This window comes from Myotis daubentonii, chromosome 6 (genome assembly GCF_963259705.1).
Source record: "Myotis daubentonii chromosome 6, mMyoDau2.1, whole genome shotgun sequence".
Lineage (NCBI taxonomy): Eukaryota > Metazoa > Chordata > Mammalia > Chiroptera > Vespertilionidae > Myotis > Myotis daubentonii.
Window position 1 is genome coordinate 27202192 of NC_081845.1, and position 26148 is coordinate 27228339.

General features: G+C 37.9%; 1 long non-coding RNA gene across 1 annotated transcript in view; it reads left to right on the plus strand.

Annotated features, from left to right (window-relative positions):
- The first annotated feature begins 13118 nt into the window (after positions 1 to 13118).
- Positions 13119 to 26148, plus strand: part of LOC132236449 (uncharacterized) — a 32104-nt gene continuing 19074 nt past the window's right edge. Inside the window, exons 1-2 of the long non-coding RNA XR_009453312.1 lie at positions 13119 to 13210; positions 15431 to 15517. This is a non-coding gene — a long non-coding RNA (uncharacterized LOC132236449). The remainder of the gene's footprint in view (positions 13211 to 15430; positions 15518 to 26148) is intronic.

The following is a 26148-nucleotide window of genomic DNA, read 5'->3' on the forward strand; positions in this document are numbered from 1 at the left end:
TTACTAGGAAATAGTTCCAATTATTTCATTAAGAGGACTGATTTAAAAAATAGTATGCAGTATTCTGTTTTGGTTAGTGGTTAATGGAGTTTAATACCTGTGAAAATTCAAAATCCATTCTACAGTGCACTAGCTGTAGTATCTTTCTTTGGAATGAAAGCAAACTGTGATTCAGAGGTTGAAATTGATTTGTAACACAAATACTAGGATCAGTTCCCAGCAAACAATGATGCTTTCCTTTGGCCACATGCAGACAATTGGTGGCCCAGTTGGATGAAATGATTCTTTGACTTGGGAGAAGAAAGTACAGTTATATGCGCCTACGAAGAGCTGAGTTATGTCAGCACAGGAACCAGTGATGTAACCAAGTCTGAATCACAATGGGATTTTCTCTAACTCCAGGTCCTTGGTCCGGCCGAGAGAAAGATGCATTTTTTTTCTCTTGAGAAAGACAGAGAGCAGAAAACTCGGTATTTTCCTAGAAGGGATAGTTTAGTATCCTGCTAAGCTGAGACTAAAATGAACATGCCAACTCCTCCTGCTTAAACCATCCATGACATGGGACTAAAGAATTGCTCAAGGAAATTAATGGCAGACACTTGTACAAAAACAAAGTGAAAAGAAAATTCTGCATGGAGGAGCAGTCCGTCTGAAATTTATGGCAGTAGAAAGTACTTTAACCAAATCGTGTAGCTGTATTCTTAAAAGATTGGCTAGCTTTATGATCAATAACAGTATTTGTAGGCCTGTATGTTAAGATGAGGAAAGCCAATCTCATGCCTCAAAGCCTGAGCTAGTTGCTGCAGGTGTCTGGGAGGAATGTTTCCATTACACACATCATTATAAACCAGCCCAGGCAAATTACCATCTATTTCTGCTTTTATGTGAAGCATGAGGAATCGGTCACTGCAAGTGGCCTAATACTAAGTTGAATGTCTGACAGGGAGATTGGGCTCTTTTCCCATTATTTATTCACGAATAGAAGGGCTATGCCTGTGTAGGGCTGGGTGGGGCCCGAATGGAGAAGGCAGAATTAGTTTTTGAGGAGTTAGTTTCCCCACATTTGAATAATTTGAAGTTGACAACTGTATTTCCATTACCCATTGGTAAAAGGGTGAGAGAAGAAAGGCAAATGCCAAAGAGTGATGTCAGCTGAATGCCTGAGGTTTAACAAGTGATGGAGAGCCCCGGGGCTCATTCTATTTTCAATATGTATTGGTGTGAGCACACAACTCACTAAAATCCCCAGCATTTCAGTATATAATGCCAATTTTCTGCAGTAGAATTTTGGAGTTTATTTTTAAAACCTCTTATAAAAATTTTGAAGGAAATTTAATGTAACAAGAATATACAAAGAGCAAGAGGAATGTTGTTAACCCTTGAAGACTTCAGTCTAACCAGGTCCATTTGGAGTCCAATTCCAAGAGACTTTATTATTGAAGAGCCCACAGAGCTCAACTCTTTACGTCATATTCTCATTTCAGGTATCAAGGACAGCACAAAACTGAGGCTGAATATAATATAACTATTGCTTCCCTATTTGCAGAAAAGGGATGTCTGATTTATAGAACAGTTTTACAATCTATAGTTCTGTTGCTTTTAAGCAGGCTGACACAATACGCACAAAACCAAAGGATTTGGCCTTCAAATCAGGCGGTTCTAGGCAAAAACATTTTGACTCTCAGCCAATGATTTCTTATCTATTCAAGTCTCTTATAATTTGGAATATTTTGACTACTGAATGGTGTCCAATAAGCACCAATGTGTCTGGCATTTTGAAATTACTCAATAGAAGTATATATATATATATATATATATATATATATAGATAGATAGATAGATAGATAGATAGATAGATAGAGAGAGAGAGAGAGGGAGGGAGAGAGAGAGAGAGAGAGAGAGAGAGAGAGAGAGAGAGAGAGAGAGAGGCTTCTTGTTCATTCAGTTGATATCACTGAAGGGGAAAGAAAAGAGTGGATGCTTCCTTTAGCTGACCTCTGCAGCCAAAGCATCCTATATAATAAAGAGCTAATATGCTAATTTGACCAAACAGCAGAACAACCATCCAGACGACCTTCAGGAGGAAGCCAGGGCTGCGAGGGCCAAGCCCCTTGCATGAATTTTGTGCATCAGGCCTCTAGTGGCTAAATAAAAAAATAGGATCACCATTAGGCTTCTTAATATATTAATGTGGCTTCATTCTCTTGTCACTACAGTGAGACACTTAAGGAATACCAGACTGGAACCTACTCTTCTCAGCAGCATTCCCCAGGCCTTGGTGGAGAACTGTGAAGTAGGCTTTGAATTTTCATAAAGAATATTGGTAAGTGCTCACATTACAGGTTGTGTAGGAATGCAAAAGTGTTGCCTTAATGTCTCCCACCTGGAAACAGGTAACACTCGGTTGTCATCCCCATCCATCTCGTGCTGAGTTTTACCCTAATAAGGTAATGCCTTAAAGTTCTCCGAGGTTTCAGGGAGAAACGCACAGAGACTTCCTGTCTCCAGCCAGCTTACAGGCTGAGGGTCCCGAGGTGGTCTGTAATAGCAGCACTAATAACGTGCAGTTACAGCACATCTCACGTGAGACACTCCGAAGGCATTATACACATTTGTTCATTAAACTTGAACACACCCCGGAGATAGGTTAACTGCAATGATACCCCTTTATGTCAAAGTAAATGATAACAAAGTAGGGGGAGGCAAGTTTAGTCAGACCATCTGATGAACCTATGGAACGCTGGAGTGAAAATGGTGTCCCATCTAGTGATTCAGTGAAAAGCCTGGCCTCATTTGGCATAAGCATATGCATGTGTGTATATGTTATTTATTTTTATACCACCTTGTTCTAGAAATAACTGGAGAACACTTATAATCATATTGAGTGCAGTCAGATAACATAAATTGAAAATAAGTGGTTGGAGGAAAAGACCCAGAGAAAATAAGGATGTAAAAATAAGACGAAACTATGATGAAGTAGTTTATGTTTTATGTGAACTATGTTTTGGCAAGTGTTCTCATGACAAAGAAATTGTATAACCTTAGTTTCCCCTATCCATGTGTCCTAGGAAAGAAGGGACTACAGAAAACATTGAAAATTTGTAAAAACTAGACTTCAAGCAAGATTGCTGAGTAGTAAATCAGAACAGTATCTTTAGGGCCTAATAGACTCAAATCTAGTGGCACTTCTTTTAAAAGGGAAATTATAAGAAGAGCATGACATTTTCCCATCAACTGGTGAGGTAAACAGAAAAATCAATGTCGTAAACTAAGAAAGACATCAGGAAGTGGCAGCAATGACTTAATGCTCTATTCCCACAGGTTGGAGGTCATGGGTGAATTAGAGACACATATGGGGCAGTGGCTCCTGGTCTGGGCAAAGTTTATTGAGGAACTTTGCAACAGTGTGGACCGAAGCTGATGGACAAGCATAGTGCCTGCAGCACAGTGCTGCCTGCGTGTGCGGGCAGCATTAACACAGGTGAGCAAAGCAACAACCTGATTGAGGACTGCAAACTTGCAACCATAGGTGAGATGACTCTTCCCCACCCTGTCCATCACTCAGAACTTAGTTTCACCTTGGGGGATCCAAAAGGGACAGAAAATAGCAAGGAATTCTGAGTGTCATAGTGTTTGGTAAGTGTGACTATTCTTTTGGTGGAGATAAAAGAATTGACTTGAAGTATCTGAATACCGTGGAACATCCAACTAGAAAAAAAGTGAAACTTTTGTAAGGCTTTAAAAGGACACAATATATTCTCATTAGACTGGAAGGGCTTATATATAATACTTTCTTGGGGTAAAGAACTTAAAGCTAATGTTTTCTTGGGATAATAAACTTCCAAGCCTTTTTCTTAAGTCACTACCCTAACTTTATCATGGTGTGTGTGTGTGTGTGTGTGTGTGTGTGTGTGTGTGTGTGTGTTCCTGTTGTTGTTCCTTGGGTATCAGGTGGGAACTTCAGGTCCCTTAATATATAGAAAAGATCGTCCTAAAGCCTCATTTGTTGCCCTACCAAACCTGTCCTCACACTTTCTGTACATGTATTAGATTTTTACTTCTCACAGTTACCTTGGGCCCAGTGTTCCTGCCTTCACTAAATTAGTTTGGTTAATGGATTAGCCTCCTCTCTCATATATGCTATCTCTATTCTGTACCATTTCACTAAATGTGAAATTCAGCCTCAGTCTCCTCAGAAAAATCCTGTAACTCATGAAAAGCATTGGAATATAGTAATTTTGACTGTATTTATTTATTTATTTGTGATTGAGGAGGTATTTACATTCCAACAACAAAACTATTTCAAGTTGAACCCTGAAAAGTTCTACCCGTTGTTCGTTCATTCATTCCTACAGCAAACATTTACTAAGTGCCCACATTGTTGTAGGCACAGTTCAAGTTGCTTGGGGGGTTTATCAATGAACAAAACTTACAAAAATCCCTGCCTTCATGGATATTAAATTCTAGTAGATATTAACATGCTACTGTATATCCCCAGAGGGTTTTTCCTGGCTGCACCCTCTCTGACAAACTCCAGTCTCCTCATTTTTTTTTCTAGTTCTCCTTTTCCACACCTCTCCAGAACAAAAATAGAAGTAATATCTTCCTTATGGTGTTAATACGTAGTTTTAAACCTTGTTTAGAAAACAACTGCTCATTAGTAAAGTGCTCACTTTCTAGTCTCCTTGTTTCTTGCACCCTAACTAGGATAGCAGACACATTGCATAAGAGCCACTCCAGGGACTAAAATGTGGGGAAAATAAATGCTCTGGTTTTATTCCATGGGTTATTAATCAGCACCACTAGTGTTTTTTTTCATAAATAATTTTAGGAATTTTAAAAATGTTTCCATAATATATTGGTCTTTAAAAGGTTGTCCATGGAAAAGTAATGCATCCACTTTTCAATGGCCTTAGAGGTTAACCATATAAACCAACAGCAATCTTGGTGTTTATATTCAAGAATTACTAACTGCTATAGATACATAGGATAAATGAATGTTAAACAACAATCCTGTGTTCACACATAGTGAGCCTTGACTTGGGAATGTGTATATGAAAATAAACATAAATGGTAAGACAAATCTACCAGAAGAAATCAATGATCCAGAAACTGTAGATATGATTTATGGATGTTTTAAATTCAGTCCCCTTTAAAAAGATATATTTTTACCACAATATAGAATTCTGTAAGCTCCCAGGCACTGAGTCCCAAGAGAGAAAAAAAATAACAAAACAAACAAAACAAAAACAAACACCACTTTGCTTTTGAGATAAAAATTCAAGAGAAATTTACTAAAACTAAAAAATGTTACTCAATATTATTAGGTAGATTATCACCGTTTTATCAAATGAAGGACCATCTAGACCTGCCTGTACATATATATAGGGTAGTACCTTTTGGAAATGGGGACTACAAGTTTTAAGAGCAAGTCACCCGTGTTGAGGTGGAGTTTATCAGCCAAGGAAGGATATTTGTTGCTAGAGAGTGTTGGACAATGGTTGAGGAAGACCCAAGGATTCAATTTTCATGAAGAAAAATATAGAAATGTCAATTCCCAAAAGCTGGGGGAGGGGGCACCCATTAATACTGTGACAAAAGTCCTGATAGAGACAGAATTCCTTTTGGATGAGGACATAGCAAGAATACTCCACTGGAGCTCTGAAGGGAGAAAATTTCATGTAGGAGGAATCTAACCAGTCCAATCTCTTAGGTCAACATCCCTATGCAAATATATATGGTCATTGATTCTTTCTTCAGATTCTTTCTTTAGTTACTGGCTTCACCTGTCCCGGGAGGCGATGGGAAGATTCTTTAAATAAGCGAGTCTCGGGCACGTATGCCCAAGATAAAGAAGCTGGAAAAGACCGAAATGTCTGATTTGAACCATATGGGTTCTGAAAAGCTATGAAGCCTGTCCAGAAAAGCCAGATGATTTCAGTCCATTAAAAAAAAAAAAAAACAAAGCAAATAACAACAACAAACCTCTTGAGTAACTCTTGCTTTAATTAGCTTTTTCTTAATCCTCAAAATGAGGAAATGGAACTTGGGTTCACTGACCCACAAGAAGATTCAACTTTGATACCAATAAATGTGAGAAATCAAATTAGAAATGTATTACATTTTAAATTTAATTGACATATAGTAGTTATGATATGCTTGATATAGTTCTAACAATTTTACAAACATCAACTTACTTAGCCCTCATAAAATTTTAGGAGGTAGACACAACTGTTTCTAAGGATGGGCTGTTGTTCACGTAGAGGCAGAAACTCAACTATGGATCACTGAGTGTCTTTCCATGTGTAGCTATAGGATAGTTCAGTGTTCGTCAACTGTTGATAAGAAGCTCAGACCAGAGTTATAAAGCAGTTGCTGTCCCTCACCAAGTCATTCCCTCCTGCCTGCCAAAGCCTACAAATGGCCAAAACCAACATGATGTAAGATCTCAGGAAGTGAAAATATCTCAACTAGTGAGCTATTCTTTCTATGTAGAGAAAATAGTAATTTGGGAGGTATTGACTAAGGATTTTTCCAGCCTCCTAAATGAGTTTTTTTTGTTTGTTTGTTTGTTTTTGTCTTGTTTTTACTGGGGTGGGAGAGATAACGTTGAAAGGGACTTCGGGACTCAATTGGGGAAAAAGTAGAGTCCCAAGAGCCATCTAGACCAGCGGTTCTCAACCTGTGGGTCGTGACCCCTTTGGGGGCTGAACGACCCCTTCACAGGGGTCACCTAAGACCATCGGAAAACACATATATAATTACATATTGTTTTTGTGATTAATCACTATGCTTTAATTTTGTTCAATGTGTAACAATGAAATTGGGGGTCACCACAACATGAGGAACTGTATTAAAGGGTCGCGGCATTAGGAAGGTTGAGAACCACTGATCTAGACAAAGAAATGCTTCAATCTCTCTCCTCTGTTATTATTATTATTATATTATCATCACCATCAATTTCATCATAATAATCCTATCACCATTGGGGCATTCATCTTGTCAGCTACTGTAAAAATATTTTTTAAAAGAAATAGAGAAGGTAGAAGAAGAAAAATTATAAAAGCAAAGTTCAAGCAGTTGACATTTACAGGATAAAATGTAAAGAAAAGAGAATAAAGTAAAAGTGTGTGTGAAAATTAAAATTCTAGTAGAATAAAATATTGAATTCAAAAATAAGATTAAACAAAAGAGAGTTAAAATAAAAGATAGACGGATGGATCATTAAAATTATAAAACTATATAAAGAATAACATACAATACTAGTACTTAAGCCCATGAAATAAAAAGTTTAAATGTAAAAATAGATAAAACCAAGGATTAGTAGGAATTAATCACTAAGTAGGAAAAAAGTAAGACATCGAAACTAAAAATAAAGAAGCTTAGAGGGAAATATGTTAAGAAGGAAATAGAGAGCTATGGAAGAAAATAAGAAACAAAAAGGCCTCTGAGCTGTTAAGAAATGAGCCTTGTTTAAAATGTTCATATATTGGGTTCTTCTTATGCTGATAGAAAGGCAAAGTCCTTTGTGAGTTGTAGCTGAGGGAAGAAGACAGTACAGGGATGAGCTGTTCCATGGCTGGAAGCTCAAACCCTTCAGAGCTCTTTCTAGGGGCACCCAATATGCCAAACAGCAAGTCTCCCTAACACAAATAGAGAGTCGGGGCCCTCCTGAGCTTTCTTTGCCTAATTCTAAGACTTTTCATTTTTGTGTGTGTCATACGTTAATGTGATCTCTTCCTCATTGAAGGCAGGGGTCCTTAATTCTCATCAACAGAGCTCCTAGACTACTAGAGTACCCATTGATGAACACTAGGAAAACTCAATTATGAGGAACAACTACAACCATAAAAAATTGGTTTCTATTAAATCTTCTTTCTACAATTTGTAACATTATCTTAGTGAAAATTTGTTTTCAATGATTAGGAATTTTCTCCCATCTCAAACAGGATTAGGGTAGCATAGATGACCACAGTAGATTTTTCATATTCGCCATTTCACCATGATATCATCTATGGAGTTCTTTCCCATCATCATAATTAAAACAAAAATTCTGTTATTCACATGGACATTGATTGGTCTTCTTTTACAGCAGGTGATGTCTGACCTTCCTCCCCACTTCCCATTCCTGAGGTTGGAATGGGAGTGTCACCATCCTACCGGCCTAGTAATGCTATTGGTTTAAAAATAAGTGACCTCTGTAGGTCAGTCTGAGATCCCCACCTCCTTACCTGCAGATTGGTCTAAAAAGTGAGAAGGTGACCTCAACCAGCCAAGCAGAGACTTTCCCTGAGGTTTTCCTAATCTGAGTCACAGGGGAGAAGGACCTCAGAGCTTAGAAGGTGCTTCAAACCTTGAGCAGTGAAAGTTGGGAAATTGAAACCAAACAAAAGAACCAGTACCTGAGGTGTCTTGAGAGTGGATGAGCCCCTTATTTTTTTGCTTTCCCTGTTCTTGTTATGGTTTGGTCATGTGAGCCAATAAATTTACCTTTTTATGTGAGAGGTTTCTCTCACATGTAATCAGAAGAGTCCTAAATAATGTATGTAGCTTATATTCGAAAATCATGTCTTTCATTTGTCTGTTTTCACAGTGTCTTTGGCTTTTTTGGCTGTAAGGTGCAGATTCTTACAGTTGGACCACTCTCTGAGCTCTCCATCATGTGGTTGTGACTGCTCTGCTGCCTTTTACAATCAATAAAGGCAAACACTCCCTGTCTCTGGTTCTCTACCTGGAGATAGTGTCCAATGGCAGGGTAGCTTGGGCCTTCATTTAATGAGCATATTCCTTTAGTTTAGTTTTTTAAAAAATATTTTTGTTGATTTCAGAAAGGAAGGGAGAGGAAGAGAGACATAGAAACATCAATTATGACAGGAAATCATTGGTTGGCTGCCTCCTGCATGCCCCCCACTGGAGATTGAGCCCTCTTCCTGGACATATGTCCTGACCAGGAATTGAACCATGAACTCCTGGTTCATAGGTAGATGCTCAGCCACTGAGCCATACTGGCAGGGCTCCTTTAGTTTATTTTTTATTATCTTAGTAAGTTATAGTAAAAACATCTAGGTTGATGGATTAAGTTGGTATACTAATCTTGTAATTTGTACCCTTTCCCAAATTCCAGGGCCCATTGCAGAAATGGCTTCCTTATGCCAGGTTTCTTTCATATGAAATACTTTTTCTCAGGGCTTCCAGTATTGACACTTAGGTACTAGAAAATATGAAATATTTGTCAATGTGTGTTTGAACCTCAATTGCCAACTTAGAGATTTGTACCCAGTTATAAAGACTACTCTTGAACTCCTTACATAAACAGTTATTTCAAAGAACTGTCAGGGAAGACAAGTTGTTGCCAGTCTTCACCCCTCCAGGAGTCTAATTTTTAGTCTGACTACAAACTCTGTTCAGTATACACAGATTCTCTGTAGTGACTAAATACTGCCAAAGTAGCAAGAAAGAAGTCATAGAAAATACATTAATAAATGGGCATGGCTGTGTTTCAATAAAACTTTATTCATGAACAATGAAATTTGAATTTCATACAGCTTTCACATGTCATGCAACATTATTTTTCTTTTGAAATTAAAAAAAAATATGTAAAAATGACCATATTTTATTTCTAGAGCCATACAAGAGCAGGTGATGGGCTGGATTAGACATGCAGGACATTATGTTTTCATATGGCATTAATACAAGGTGTGTCTAGATTTCAGAGATGTTAGAATATAGAAATATATGCATCTTATATTGAAATGTGATAGCTCAGTATTTTATCGTGTTAGGTATTTTGAATTTCCTTGAGTTTTAACATCAATAATATAACTCTAAAGCTTTATCATTTAGCTTTTGGCAATCAACAACAATCACTGGTGAGCATAGAGTCTGTCCCTTCTGAGAAATGGTGAGAGCTGGATGTAAAATGGAGAAAGGTGAGAAAATTAATGAGAGTCAAGAAGTATGGGGCAGTCTCTTAGAATCTAAGTGTTCAGTCTCTTAGAATCTAAATGTCATAACAATATATGACATTTTTATATCATTTTACAGTCTATAAAGTACTTATACACACATTGTCTTATTGACTTTTTTTCACTATAAGTCATAGTAGAAATTAGTTGCAGATCAGAAAAACATATGCAGTATTGAAGTGAATTAGTTATATAACTGATAAGAAATAGACCCTGACCTCGTCTTTTGACTATACCATTATTATCCCTAATGCAAAAAGCTCATATTCACTGAGTATTTCTGAGGGTGAAAACTAAGCAGACATATTTTAATGAATTGGGAAACAGGGATGAGAAAAAGAATTAAGATCCAGTGCTCTCCACGCTGTGAGTAATCTCTACCACTTAAGCAAATTGGAGGAGGGAGAGTTTTCTCACTCAAGATCATGGTTACAGGGTCTCTTTCTTCCTTGCAATATTGACTTCAGCAGAACCTGCTATTGCTTAGCCAATTTTAGTCATAGCTATTTTCAGGACACTATATGTGCATACCTAAGCCCAAATGTAGCTGGTTCATTAATTAAATGTAAACGTTTGACAGTTATCTCTGATTTCACTTCCTATTTCTGTTTTGCTTCACTTCCTCATTTAAGCCACGTAACCTGATATGGTAGAAAAAGCATGGACTATGGACTCAGGGAGTTGAATCCCAGATGTGCTGTTTATACGTTTGTGACTCTCTGAAAATTACTTAACCTCACTGAATTCTTTCCTAGAAAGGGAGTAAGATTACCAACAGTGTAAAAATGGTATCAATGAGTGACTATGTATAAAGCCCATGGAAACGTAGTTGGTGCAGAGTAATATATATCAGATGTAATGGTAAGCATTAAACAAGAATCATACATAAAATATATATTAAAATAAAAGAATGTGGTACATGATAGATAATCCCTGAATAACCTAGAAAGCAAGAACCTCTCAGTATGGATTCTTCAGGTTTACTTAAAAAAATCTAGTTTAAATGTTGCATTTTTATCTCCCCAACACAGAAAACATGTCTATATATAAAAGGCTAATATGCAAAGTATCCCTGCAGGAGTTTAACTGGGAGACCAGAAGTTCTATTGCTTGCTATGATGTGTGCTAACCAACAGGGGGAAGCATGAAATGAAGGAAGACTCTGGCCAGCAGCCAGCAGCTGGGGAAGGGAGGCCCCAGCTGGCAGCCAGAAGGCCCAATCGGCCCTGATCACCGGCCAGGCCTAGGGACCCTACCTGTGCACGAATTTTGTGCACCAGGTCTCTAGTAACTAAATAACACTTCAGTTGTTCCTTGTTGAGTTTCTTTACCCTAATTTTCTCATGTTTCCACTAAGGGATGTGCAGTAGAGAAATTACTTACCTCATACCTACTCTTATCAAATTAATAAATTTATTCCCCTTCTCTCTGATAGAACCTTTTTTTCTCTCTATAGCAGTATTTCTAACTTTATTAGCCCCCTCTTAAATATTGAATATTTGAGTGATTAATTTCTCACCTCATCACATACACTTTGACTCCTATAGACCTAATGTGTATTTCTCTGCCGCTCATCTCACCACATCTCTCAGTAGCACTGGACACTATTAACATCTTCCTGCTCCTTGAAATACTCTTTTTCTGTGCCTTCCAAAGCACCTCCATTTCCACCCCACCTCTCTGACTCTCCTGTCTGTGTTTCTCTTGAAAGATCCTCTTCCTCCTCCACCAAAGTACTGAATATTAGATTACCTAAAGGTCTTACTTAGGTCTTCCTTTCTCATCAAAGTTCTTTTTGCAGATAATGTGTGTTTTTTTCAATTTTGATACTTCTGTTTTTGTCTTCCTCATCCTCCCAGTAATCCCAGCTAAAAAAAAAAACAAAAACAAAAGAAAAAGCCCTAGCTGATTTGGATCACTGAATAGAGCATTGGAATGTGGACCAAAGGGCCTTGGGTTTGATTCTGGTCAAGGGCAGGTACCTAGGGGTTACAGGCTCTTCCCCAGCCTGGGTCCTGGTCAGGGCGTGTGCTGGAGGCAACCAATAGATGTGTTTCTCTCACATTGATATTTCTCTCTGTCTTTCTCTCTCTCTTCCACTCCCTCTGAAAATCAATGGAAAAAGATCCTCAGGTGAGGATTAAAAACAAACAGAAAATCAACCTAATCTGTCTCCTTCTTTCCCCTCCTTCTAGTTCCTTGCCACTGTGCCGTTAATAGATATTTGTGGGATGAACATATGATCTAACTTTTCACAAAACAGTTTCATTTGCATACTTATAAAATCTGTATAATTTATTTTCTACCAACCTAATGTTCTACTCATCATTCTCAGAAAATCCAAAATCTATGAGAACAGAGCAACCTCTTTTTCCTTGAATGAATTCTTAGTGAGAATTTCCAAGAGCCATTACTAGAATGGGCATTTGACAGACTTTTATGTCAATAAGAAAACATTCAATAAGCAATAAAGTGGTTCTATCCTTTATCTGATTTGCTCCAAGAAGCAAAGAAGAAAAGGAGGAAAAAACAAAAGCCAAAAATCTTGTCTCCATCATTTAGCTATTGCTGCATTTATTACCAACCACCAAATCTCCGTGGCATATAACAACAGCACTATTTCTCCCTACCTGTAGCTTGTCCAGGGCTTGGCTGAGTCTTCAGGGAGCTCTGCATCAAGCTGGTCTTGGCTCCTTGCCATGGGTTGACCTTTGGTTGGCTGCACATGCATTCATCCTAGGGCCCAGGCTGAATGGCCAGTAGCTACTCAGGGAAAGCTGTTCTCATGGCATTGCCATTAGTACAGGGAGCTGGCTAAAACACAGGAGGTTTCTTACACTTAAAACTGGCTCACTGTTTCTTATGCCCATATTCTATGGACCAAAGCAAGTCACACTGAGGAGCCTGGAGTGAATGGCCAGGCAAAGGCACTTACCTGCTTTGATGGTAAGAACTGCACAGTTAAATGGCAAAAGGATGCAGGAAGGGTGAAGAATTGGGGTTGAAACAATCTACCATATTTACCTAGTCTACAATAGTAGGATGCTGAATTCGGTGCCAGCTGAACAGAGAAGTGTTATCTTCACTGTGGATTCACTCTGCTGTTCCCTTTCTTTTTTCCCCTACCTCACCATGTTTACCTTCAGGGATAGCGTTCAGTATCAGGAGACAAAGAAACAGAAGTCTTGCCTTCAGCATACACTCATGGAAATACAGCTCAACCAATGAAGACAGTGGGCCCTGAGGTGGGAATTGTGTACTCCTGGACACTCAGCACCCTTTATTCTACTGCAGGCCTAAGATGGGATTCAGATAGAATGATGGATAAAGTTGGGGAGAAAATTGGCTTGAGAAAGGGGGGTTAGATTACTGCAATGGATGGGGGTGAGGCTTCCTTACACGAAAGTGAAGTTTCCCTGCAAGTTTTAAGCAGGTGTTTGGTGGAGATGGAGGCCAACCTCAATGACTATGAACGGTAAAGAGAGGCTTCTTTTGTTCCCCATAGCTGTTTCACACATAGTTGGCTTTCAATATATGGTAGAATGTGAATTAAAATAATATAGATCTCTGATTTACCATGGTTAATATAGGGGTTCATGCAATTTGCTGAAAGTAAGTTATAACAATGAAGGGTCTAATGTACAAAAATTCTATTTGGTGAACAGTTATTTAGGGGTAAAAATGCCAATTTCAAGTAAAACTTTATTATTGCCAAGCATAAGCCTTACTGTGAGTTTCTAAGTCATTTCATAAGCTATTTTTTAATCATTGTCAATTCTGGAAAATCCTATTGAGGAGGACCGTAGTTTGCAGGCAAGGAATGTGACTAGGATCCAGGAGCATTGGTTTTTCTTGCTAGGTCTGCACCTGATTTTTGGTGTGACCTTGAGTAGTTCATTCAGCCTCTAAGCCTCATTATTTCTATCTGTAAAATGAGCACTTTGAAGCATCTGATTGCTCTAATTTTTAGATTTTAAATAGGTTTCACAGGTAGTTATTATAATATAAACTTTCATGTGAAGTGTGGTAGAACTAGGGGGGAAGACATTTTTTTCTGTGACATATACTTAACAACTTTATCTTTTCTCTTTTATGGCTCACTGTTGGGCACAGGCATTTTATGACTTGTAACAGCTTAATGGACCTGCTGGGTTAAGTCCTCCTGCAGGTTAACTTTCTCTTCCTTGAAACACATGACACACCTTAAGTGTGCTGAGAAGGTCAGATGTGAAAGCAATGCCTGTGAGAATAGCGTTGTCATGTATGATGTGCAGAGCACTGGGGAGAGCCCTCCTTTTCCAGTACCTTCCCTCTCTCTTCATCTGTGCTGCCCACTGAAAAATGAAAAACAGTTATGTCCCCTGGGCCATGGAGACAGAAGTACAGAAAATTAACAGTGACTGATTAAGAAAAGTGTCTTTATTACATGGTAAAAAAAAAAAAAGTAGTATCATCAACAGTAGCAAAATGGAGAAAATGATAATGAATAATTAAGCATAATAATGCAGTCACAATAATAATAAAAGCCAGTGAATAATGAACTTTTATTTGACTGTTCATCTTGATGAAGTGTCCCCATTTTGACTGTTTCCCGTAGGGGTGTAAGCACAGTGTGGCTTTTCATTTCCCCTAAGAGTGCGTCTGAGAGAGCTACGACTCTGTTGTCTTCCCACTTCCTGAGAATTCTGTCTTCACTCCTTTCCTTTTCAATTATCTAAGCCGAACACTCACTTTTAGTCTCCTCTGATGTTTCTAGCCCAGGATTAGCACCAACAATGCAGCTGAATCCTCAGGAATGTTCTTGTTGTGATAGAAGGTCCAAGCAGTCAGGTGATTTCATGCTGGCTGGTAATCCCTTGGGTATTCAGGTACCTCTCCACCCCCCTTCCCCAGCAGAAATTTACTAGAGCAATAAATCTAGTGCAATTATGGAGGAAAATTAAGGCAGATGATCTTGAATAGAGAGAATTGATGAACTACTAGAAAACCCAGCATAGCAGCCCTCCTACATGAGAGCTTGGCTTATTTCACCAGGCGGTGGTCTTCAGTAATTAGTATGCAGTCTCAGGCATGGAACAGTTTAGCCTGAGAAATCAGTGCCAAGGACTGACAGCATCTTTGGAGGGTCCAGATTGCTCAACTGGCTAGAAAGCATAAGTAGGTTATCTGATTCTCTAAGAGCTACAAAGGTGGCAGAGTAAGTGATATCTTTTCCCAAGGCTCACAATGAGGCATCGATAGAGCTGCCAGCAGAGCCCCTCCTGCTCCTTCTTCCAGACAATATGTGCCACACTGAAACAGAAATAATAATAATAATAATAAAACCTACTCAGACACCTCTAAGCATATCAAAGATAAGACCTTCGTGCTTTTGTTTCTGACAGATATTGTGCGCTTGAGTATTATTAACCCAACCCACATGCGCACGTGATGACTAGAAAATAACCCATGCCTTTGTGTTTTAGGCTGTCCTTTTTATTGGTTGGAAAAGAAAGGTGTGTTTTCATCTTACATAGTAATTCAGAGATTGGAAGAGGACCTAGAATTCAAAGGTGAGTACTCATCTGAGTAGATAATAACTTTTGGATAGACTCAAGGGAAGAGTAAAAGCCCCTTCCCATTTTCAGGGGAACTTCGATTCCTTTGAAACAAGGAGCCATTTTTCAGGAAAATAAGGTTCATATCGCAGATGTACCACGCATAAAATTATAACATGTAAAAAACAAACACATAAATAATATTTGTCAAGTCTTACTATGAGAGCACCAAAGTGAGTGGATATGATGAATAAAAAGGTTTGGGGAATAGTTGGGCCTCAGACAAAGTTATATTACCAACATTAGGTACCTCTTTTTAGATTAAAAGACAAATGTATGTGCCTTCTCATTTTCTTCTCCCAACAATCATATGAGTTAGAGGCTATTATCATTCTCATTTTATTATATATTAAGTGTACATTTGTGGCCATGTAATCAATCTAGTTGAAAGAATCTGAGATTTCTATTCAGAGGGACCTAAGTTTAATCCTGATTTACTTGTTGAGTTCTCTTGTCAAGTTACCTAAGTATGTTTCACAGAGTACATTTAGAAGATTTCCTATTTTTCTCTTGTGCAATTTTTTCAGTAGGTAGCTCCCAACATCCGCTTGCTCCTACATCCACACTACCTTGATTTAGTCACTTGTTTCTGGTTGGACTTTTATAACAGTCCCTTTTATAACAGGCTGTGTCTCCTCTCTCAGGCCTCTGCATTAACTCTTCATAAAAGTATCTGAGATACTTTTCCAAAGTGGAAATCTATTATGTTTCTTCCACACCCTAAATCTGCTGACAACTCCCTACTGTCTACAGAAAAAAGTCCAAAAGGATTACAGGATTCCAACATTCATTTGGACCTAATCCCACCTCCCTCATTTAGGCCACTGGGATTGGTGCCCCTTTTCTAAGATCAGTTTACATTACCTGTAGTTTCCTGAATGTGGCTTGCCCTTTCCTGCCTCTATATCTTTGTATAGGCTGTGCATTCTGCCAGGTATGCCTATCTTAATTATTTCTCCTTGGTAATATACTTTTCTATAAAAATACAACTTAACAATAGTCTCCTGTATAAATCTCCCCAGAGAGATTCTAGCTGGATATACCAAACTGTATTATAGTACTTACTCCTTCAACTCTTCTTTCTTTTCAATTAAAATGAAAAGTAATTTTTTAGTTATACATCCACAAGGTTTTCAAAGTCAAATGGTCTTGTAAGACTAAACTAAAATACAAGTTCCTTGACTCACGCTTCCCTACCTTCAGTTCCCACTTCTCAGAAGCTGCCACTTTCAACTTTTAGTGGTTTCATCTAGTTACTTCCATCTTTCTAAATGATATGCTTATGGTATTATTTCTTGATTTTTTAGTTTTAGATCTTAACTTCTTATTTTGAATTCTTATACAACTCCTTACCCTTAGTGCCATCCTAAGTCCAATGTTCTGCCCATCATCCCAATAAAATCAATATTTTAGTTAAACCAATATTCAGTAATTACATTGTCTTGCCCATGTTAACTATGAATAACAGGCAAACCGTGCAGTGTATGACTATATTTCTTTTTCATACAGCTTTGGCTTACTTAGAAACTAATAAGTAAGAATGTATGTGTAACTACCACTAATTTCCTTCCAAATTCTTTTGCTAAGAGTGTCATTCAAACCCATAAGATAAGTTCTCATTTTTCCCTTTTTTTTTTTCTGGGAGATACCCTTTCTGGAATCCTCCATCCTGCTGCTTCAATCTGGAGCAGTTTTCCCTTAGGTCTATACCTCACCTGTTTTGTCCTGGGATGTCCCTTCATACTCATCTCTCTTTTTTGGTTGGTGCCCTGTTTGCTGAATCCCAAATGCTCCTTTACCTGGGCTCACATACACATTTTGTTGGATCATCTTTATTAGTAGGTCACTAATAAAGGACACATGAGAGTTAAATTTTTGGAGACTTTGCATGTCTTAAAATACCTTCATCCTAATCTTAGAATTATTTGATAGTTTTCTGGGTATAGAATTACGGATTAGAAATGACTTTCATTTAGAACTTTTAAGGCGTTTTATCTTCCAATGGTGCAGTTGAGAAAACGGATGGCACTCTATTTTCTGGTTGTCTGTCTGCTGTCTGTAGTCTGTATTTTCATTTGTTTAGAATTAAGTAATTTTTAAAAATATGGAAGTTTTTAGAATTTTCACTATATTTCCGGTGATACTAAATTTCACAATAATGTGCCTTGGTGTAGGCAATTTCATTCAGTGTGATGGCCTTTGATGGGACCTTTTAATCTAGAATCCCCTGTACTTTAATTCTGAAAATCTACTGAATAATTCATTGGGTTATTTTACCTTTCCATTTTCTCTATTTTCTCTTTTAAGAATTCCTATTATTTAGATGTTGGATCTCTTTGACTGGTACTCTATCATCATTTTCTTTTATCTCCTATTGTCTATCTCTTTTCTTTTTCTTTCTTCTTTTCTTTCTATTTTAATTTTGTTGTTGTTGTTGTTAATCCTTACCAAGGGTATTTTTCCACTGATTTTTAGGGAGAGTAGAAGAGAGAGGGAAAAACAGAGAGAAACATTGATGTGAGAGAAACACATTGATTGGTTGCCTCCTGCAGGAGCCCTGACCAGGGCCTGGGGCGGGGAGGAGTCTGCAACCACGGTAAGTGCCCTTGACCAGATTCGAACCCAGGATCCTTTGGCCCATAGGCTGATGCTCTATCTACTGAGCAAAACTGGCTAGGGTGTTTTTCTTTCTATTTTATAGAGATTTCTTAAATTATCTCCTAGCTCTTCTACCAATTTTTTATTTTTTGTATCGTTATTATTTTCAAAATTTATCTTTATTATTGAAAGCATTACAGATGTCCCTCTTCCCCGCCCTTGACCACTTCCACTCCCCTCCCCCTCCCCAGGCCTTCACCACACTATTGTTTGTGTCCATTGGTTATACATATATGCATATAAATTCTTTGGTTAATCTCTTATCACCCTCCCACCCCCCCAACCCCCCACCTCCCGTTCCGTCTAAGATTTGTCAGTCTATTCCATGCTTCCATGTCTCTGGATCTATTGTGTTCATCAATATATTTTGTTGATTAGATTTTACATATGAATGAGATCATGTGTGATACTTGTCTTTCTCTGACTGGCTTATTTCCCTTAGCGTAATACTTTCCAGTTCTCTCCATGCTGTCTCAAAGGTTAAGAGATCCTTCTTTTTTACAGGTGCATAGTATTCCATTTTGTAAATGTACCACATCTTTCTTATCCACTCATCTATTGATGGTTACTTGAGCTGTTTCCAGATCTTAGCTATTGTAAACGGCACTAGCTGTGAACATAGGGATGCATATATTCTTTCTGATTGGTGTTCCAGGATTTTTTATTTTAAATTTGTCTTTTTGTTTTGATATTTTAAAGCATTATCTTTATATTGCTTTAGTGTAAGTTTTCTTAATATAAATATACTGATAATAGATGTAGAATTCTTTCTTCATTGCCTTCATGACTTTCAATTTCCTTTATTCTATTTCTTTTTCTCCATGTCTTTCATCAAATATCTTTCAATATTTAGTGGCCTATTTATATTTATTGATGAAGCACTAAGAAGTTGACTGGAAGCTCTGTATTCATGGGTGGAACTTGTTAAATGCTAGGTTTCCCAGTAGGCTGACAGGATTGAAATTTTTCATTGCAAGTCCCCAAACGGCAGCATTTGTAGAGCTCTCCCCAGAGTAACTGCTTCAGCTTGACTGCCATTCTTTCTAGAACTTTGCCAAGCAAAGAAGCTGGCATAGTTTTCAGAATATAGACATTTGCTTAATCTTCCTCTTTTAAATAATGAATCCCAGAACACATCTGGGCCTACTTTTTTTGTTGTTGTTGTTGTTTTTTTTTTTTTTTTTTTTTGCATTTGGGGCTTCTGTTATTCAGAATCACTAGAAAGTAAAATTCTAGTCTTCTCTAAAGGATGGGGAAGGGGCTATTTCTGAGCAGCCAGGGTAAAGTTTCCTATTTGTTTTCTGAACAAACTTTTAGCTTAGTTCTATAGACTTTTGGTTCTATGCTTTATTTTCACCTGTCCTTGATGTATCCATATCCTAACCTCTCCAGAATGCTAGTTGATTTGGTTCACTTCTAGGTTTCCTTTAAAATAGTCTGGGTTTCTGCTATGTCATTTATTACTTATCCTTCCTTTCTGGCTTCCTTATTAAAAAAAAAAAATCCTTCCCTTTTATGTTAGCCTCTTGAGTGTATGCTTTTTCTTCTTTTTAAATCTTTGTACATTGGGAAGAACATATAGTAAGAAACATGTGTTCAGTCTTTTCCATCTATCCTGAATTCCCTTTATGTCTCATTTTGATTCAGACTATACCCACATATTCCGAGGCTAGGTCTAAAGATAAAATCCAGTTTTGGTCAATAATTTTATTTCTATGTTTTCCTGACATAAGCAGCTGTCAGATAAACCAAGGTGGTTGAGCACTGTAATGTGCTGTGATTATAATGGTTTTTGTATCCTATCACAGGATAAGAAGAATTAGTTATGAACCTGGCAGCTATCTATACAATTTTACAGAGAATAAAAACCAAGCAAAGTACTTTTAGGTGACGGTATTAAAAACAGTGCATATGAATTTTTATCATCTCTTTTCCTAACTTACCTGCAGGCTAATAACAGTCACACCCAAGGATACACATTCCTTTGCATTTACAACCTATTGACCAGCAAACCCTGACTACTCAACAGAGGCAGCCTCATGAGACTGTGGTTTTATGGGCGTGTGGGAGACTTTGTCTCATATTCTGGCTGTTCTTTTAGAGGAGCTCATTCCTGACTATTTCATGATTTGGGGAGACACATTGCTGATTTTATTGTTTAGCGCCTTTCTTCTCCTCTTTCTTGTGGAATGAGTGATGTTCCACGTGGAGGATTAAGATATTTAATAACAAAACAGATTCGCTCACGTTTAGCTGTAGCTAGATTTATGGCCACGTTTATGGAGATTACTTAGGGCTGGGAACACATGTCCGAGAACGTCTCTGCAGTTACAATTGCATGTGGAGCGAGATGCTATTACAGGTCGAGGACAGTAAACACCTCTGAGGTTGTATGTCACTTCCTGCAAGCCCATGCATCTTTGTGATTTAAGGAGAAAGGTGTCTGTTAGTAATCCAAACAAAACCTACTTTAACCTTTGAATTCCAACATCTGGAATCCTTATCCCCCTGGGGCAACTTGGCAGTTTGCTGAACACTCACTATTCTAATGGTCCACCGAAGCACCCTGTTGGCTTGAAAAGGGTTTGCCTTGGGAAAAGGTTTGATTCAGAGGTGTTATCCCTAAGCATGCCAAAAGGATTTGTGATACCAGTGTCACCACTGACACCACCCCTGGCTACATGAACCTGCTCCAGTGAGAGCCTGCTTTCCCGATGCCTGGAGAAATGAAGCAGAAAGCCTTCCTTTGGACCTTGTTGCAAACACAAGACTTTTCTTGTCCCCTCCAAAGACTCTTTAATCCACATGCTTAGTTTCCTATTTTTATTTCTCTGTATGCATCTGAATGGAGTCCAAATAACTTAATGTTGGTTCTTTGCAGAAATGGTTGAGTCACTCTAGTAAACCTTTTTGATGTCCTGTCCCTCATCTTTTCATGTTTATATGCCTCAGTTAAACATAAAGCAAAGTACCACTACAATAGGCAGACAGCTCGTTACCGGCAACAGAAACCTGGATCTTTTTCCAAAGCTCCTGAAGACGTGCTGTTTCTCAAATGCTGGAGTAGAATACAAAGCATAGTTACTGCAGACCTGAGAACCGGAGTGTGGAGCAGTTTCATAGTGTTGTCAGGGGTCATGGTCAGGGAAGTAGCAAGACCTTTACCCAGCACAGTTAACTATAAGCCATAAAAATATCTAGGAGCAGGCCTGAGTGAATCATGTATTCAGTTAGTTATTGAAACAAAAGTATGCGGCTTGCTACAAGTTCCTGGAATGACTTTAGGCCTGATTGGCTTGGTATTTCTTGGTATTTCTCTGAGTGGGTGATTGCTTTTCTCATTTAAAGGTAAACTACAAGGAACAGATACTATATAGTTTCTGGGAGATTATTCCTTCTAGCCTGTGGCAACTTTGGCTTTGTGTGTGTGTGTGTGTGTGTGTGTGTGTGTGGTTGAAGTCCTTAGGCAAGTTTCAAAATATTGCCTTGTAAAAATGTTACGAGCATGTTCTAGAAGCTCTAGTGTCCTAACTCAGTTCTTTGCACCCTGAGATTTCTTTTATATGCACCTCCCTCCAAACTGGAATTTTTTTAAAAAACTTCTCATTGGATAATAGTAATAACCACTAGTTGTACAACAGCTTACAAATAAGGACCGCATTGGTCCTTATTCTGTGAAGCAGGTGTAATTATGCTGTTTTACAAGTGACAAAGGAGATGCTGAAAAAAAATTGATTTGGCCAAGGTCACAGAGTAAATGAGCAGTAGAGGTGAATTCAAAATTCAAGACTTCAGAATCCAAAATACTACCACTGTATTTTTTTTTTTTTAGCACTGTGCTAAGATCTTTTAGGTTTTTTTCCTTATCAGAGAAGAAGTCAGGGAGAAAAATAGCAAAATAATTGCAGAGAACTAAGTGAATTCATTTTTGAATATTATTACCTGTACTATGTCCATCGCTGTGGTAAGAATTATGCAGTGGCAGTTTGCAAGAGCTTTTTCTTATGTCAATTTGTGAGAAAGTTTTCAGCTGTCTTCAGCAAAATGAGGTCAGAACTCTATTCACACATATACACTTTCTTGCCTGACATACATCTTCACTGTGAGATTTTTAATCTCCTTATTCTGCGTTAGCTTTTCCCCTTAGTACTATAACAACCTGACACATTATATTTTAACCTATTTATATTGTTTATTATCTGTGATTCCCAATAAAATATAAGCTCCAATTAGAGCAGGGCTTCTTCTATCTGTTATGTTTACTCCTGTATACCCTGGTCCATAGTAGGCACTCAATAAATGCTTGTGGAATGAATGGATGAATGACAAGGCTAATATGCATAATTCAAAATAATCAAGTCCTAAGTAGGGCAGTACAAAATCTAGCTGCCAAAAGGATACAGAAAAGGGAGACAACTTGAAGCTGTCATTTTCAAAGATTTCTAAAGAAACGAAAGGGTGGCACTAAGCAGGGTTGTGAAATCTGCATTGGGTTTAGTTGTTTGGAGCAGAGAAGGGAGATAGTAGAACTGAGAAACACAAGGAAGCAATCACAAGCAGATGTAAATGGATAACAGTGAAGACACAACTAATCTCAGAATAAACTAAGTCATTCTCTGTCTCCTAGTTCCTAATTCATGCCCTGTATGTTTAGCTCACAATTTATTTTTTAAAGTGAGACTTAAAAGTGCGCGTGTTTTCACATTTGGGGAAGGAAATTTTGAGTGTATTTTCATTTGATTCTGAAAACAATGGTCAAAACAAAGAGAAGAAATCAATGATTTAATATACCAGTAGTAGAAAGAAAAATGCCTTTTGCGAGTGGTTCAAAGGAATAGATCTGGAGAACAGAAAAGAACTGGAAGTGAATTACATGTTTTCGTATTTACTGCTGTGCTGGCTGACAAGTGAACAAACACCTTCATAAAGTAATAGCCTCTAATTGTAGCTTGAAAGGCAAATAAATGGGTGGTTTGGATTTTTGTCCCATTTCATTTTTAATGTTATGAAATATGACCCTTAGTGAGTTTTTCTTACTTGGAAACACTGACTGAGCTAAAATTCAGTTGTTTTCCCAATGATTTTGGCTGTTAGTCCCTTACATCTAACTCCTCATGATTTAATAGAAATAGCATTTCATGTTCATTAATAGTTTGTGTATTTATTATATTAGATATAGTGACCTGATTTTGATAGGTCACATATTTTTGAGATGTGACCTGCTTCTGGATTACAAAAAGTATCCTAGTGTGACTTCTCCCTGCATCTCTTGGACTGAGACTAATGTCTCTGGTTATTACTAGAATGTTCTTTTTATAGTCTAAGGCATTTTTGTCATTACTTATTTTCAGATTTTATAGAGTTTCTTTTCTCTAACAAGTGCAAGGCAAATTTTGCAAATGTGAATAATCTTCTTTTATCAAAAAATATTGGTTTAGAGAAGGAAAAAAGTGTAATACTAATTTCCTGCTTCTGTCTGTCCCACCAGAAATCAAACCGGACATCCTTCTCACCTGTCCTTTTCTTTGGGCAATGGATTTTATTTTACATAGGTGCTTAACAGAAAGAGCTTAGACTTTGAATCACAAGGGAGAAGGCTGAACCATTAGAAAAATGTAATAGAGAGAGCCTTCAGGAAAGACAGTGCTTAGCACAAGGCAGATTGTCAGAAAATGCTGTAGGTGGTTGCAAAAAACCTCTGCAAGGCTCTTTAGTCAACACAAGTGGGTCACTTAATTTTTCCAAGCGAATACCCTAATGGGGTAGTCTCTTTAGCTGTAGTCTCACTAGCCAGGGCTGTCTCATTAGAGAGGTGGCCTTGTCTGTGAAATGTTTATTTTGTAACTAATCCCTTAGGCAGTGGAGAGAACGGTTTACTATTCCTTCTTGTTCCCTCCTGTTTTTTTCTCTTAATTAAAGAAATCACTGTTGAACTTCAGAAACCTCTCCAGGAAAAAAAAATAGAAAGAAAGAATGAAAGGAAGAAAGAAAGGGCAAAAGGAGAGAAGGAGGGAAGAAGGGAGGGAGAAAGGAAAAAGGAGGGAAGGAAGGAAGGAAGGAAGGAAGGAAGGAAGGAAGGAAGGAAGGAAGGAAGGAAGGGAGGGAGGGAGGGAGGGAGGGAGGAAGGGAGGGAGGGAGGGAGGGAGGGAGGGAGGGAGGGAGGGAGGAAGGGAGGGAGGGAGGGAGGGAGGGAGGGAGGGAAAACAAGAAAAAATAGGCTTGATGAACTATATCTTTACTTACTTATTTCTAAGGATTATTTCCAGAAGAATGATTGTAATCTTTGATGACCTGCTTAGGATTGTGTATGCATGAACATCTGTGTGAGTACATGTGTGCAGGCTGGGTTAGAAAACAGTGCTACACTCATAAGTATCCTTGTGTAAGTGATGTCAACAAAGCTCACTGTTCACTTTCTTAACTTACTCCCCAGGCCAGCCGTGTGTGGACAGCTGACATCAGGGGAGGGGAGTACAAATGGAGGGGAGAAGACAGTTATTGATTTTAAACAATGGTTAGGTGAAGGGGAATAAAAAAGTGACATCTGATGGATTCACACACACAAAAGGATTATAAGCTATTAGAAATTTATAAGCTATTGGAAATTTTGAAATTTGATTTGGATTTCATTTTAGTTTGCAAAATAATTAGCCCATAAAACCATACCATTTGAAGGGAGAATTTTATTGACTTTTCATTCCAGTCAGCAACAAATTATTCCAAAGGAGATAAATAGCTCAAATAAAAAGAAAACTGCATGGGGTAACTCTGTGATCTGAAAACATATACACAAGCCACATTTAAAACACATAACTCATACCCATTTCCATATATCCCAGAGCTACCAGCTGTCTTAAATATTCAAAATAGATGGATGATGAAAGCAAATTCTTAACTTTACAGAGATTTTAGAATGATGGGAATGTAGAGGATCTAAAATTGAGGATTTGATTTAGAAAATACCAGTTATCAGGTTTCTGAAGTAGATAGGAGATAGAAACAATCATAGCCTTTGCTTTATGTCATAACTATGTTCCTGATGAGTTCTACCAAAGTGAAATTAGGCCTTCTATATAGATGTGTGTTAGGAAGCCTTCAGGTAGGAAACACTTTGCTCTCTTAGATTCAGGATTTGTCATTTCACATATATTTGGAGAGCTTTCATAGTTTGTCCCTGAATCATTTACTCGGTCCCAACATATTGGAAACAGGCTTTCAGTGTGGCTCTTTAGTGAACACAAGTCAGGACTGTCTTGTGTGGTTGGGCATCTGGATGGGGCACAACTCCATGAGTCACTGTTCACACAGACTGCAGTACAAATAGTGACCCCTAGGATAGCCCAGTGCTTGGGAGTCAGGAATCACACTGAGAGGACACTCAGATGCTAAGTTTTTAGTGGAACTCAGTGGTAGAAAATTCATGTTGGTAAAAAATTGAGAGCTACTTCCTAATATAATCAGAATAATTCAAAGAAGGCTTCTAGTAAACATCTTATTCCAGAAAACAAGAAATTGAGTAATAATTTATCCCCAGAGATATCCAGAGTTTTCAGTCTTTCCTTTTTTTCTCTTTTATAAACTTCCCTTAAATAGTACCCCTATGGAAAATTTGTTTTTAAAGCAAATAATCATTTTGAAATGCCAATAATGAGGTCCTAATTGATGATCTCCCTGATAAGCATTGTATATCACATTTCAAATTGGTTTTTAATGAAGTTAACATTTTACTAAAGAATTCTTTATACTTTACAAGTATTTGATTGGATTGTTTATCTTCCTTTTGTTAAGTTGTATGAGTTCCCTATAAATGTTGGAGATTAAACCCTTATTGAAGATAACATTGGCAAATATGTTCTCCCATGCAGTGGGCTTTCTTATTGTTTTGTTGATGGTTTCTTTTGCTGTGCAGAAGCTTTTTATTTTGATGT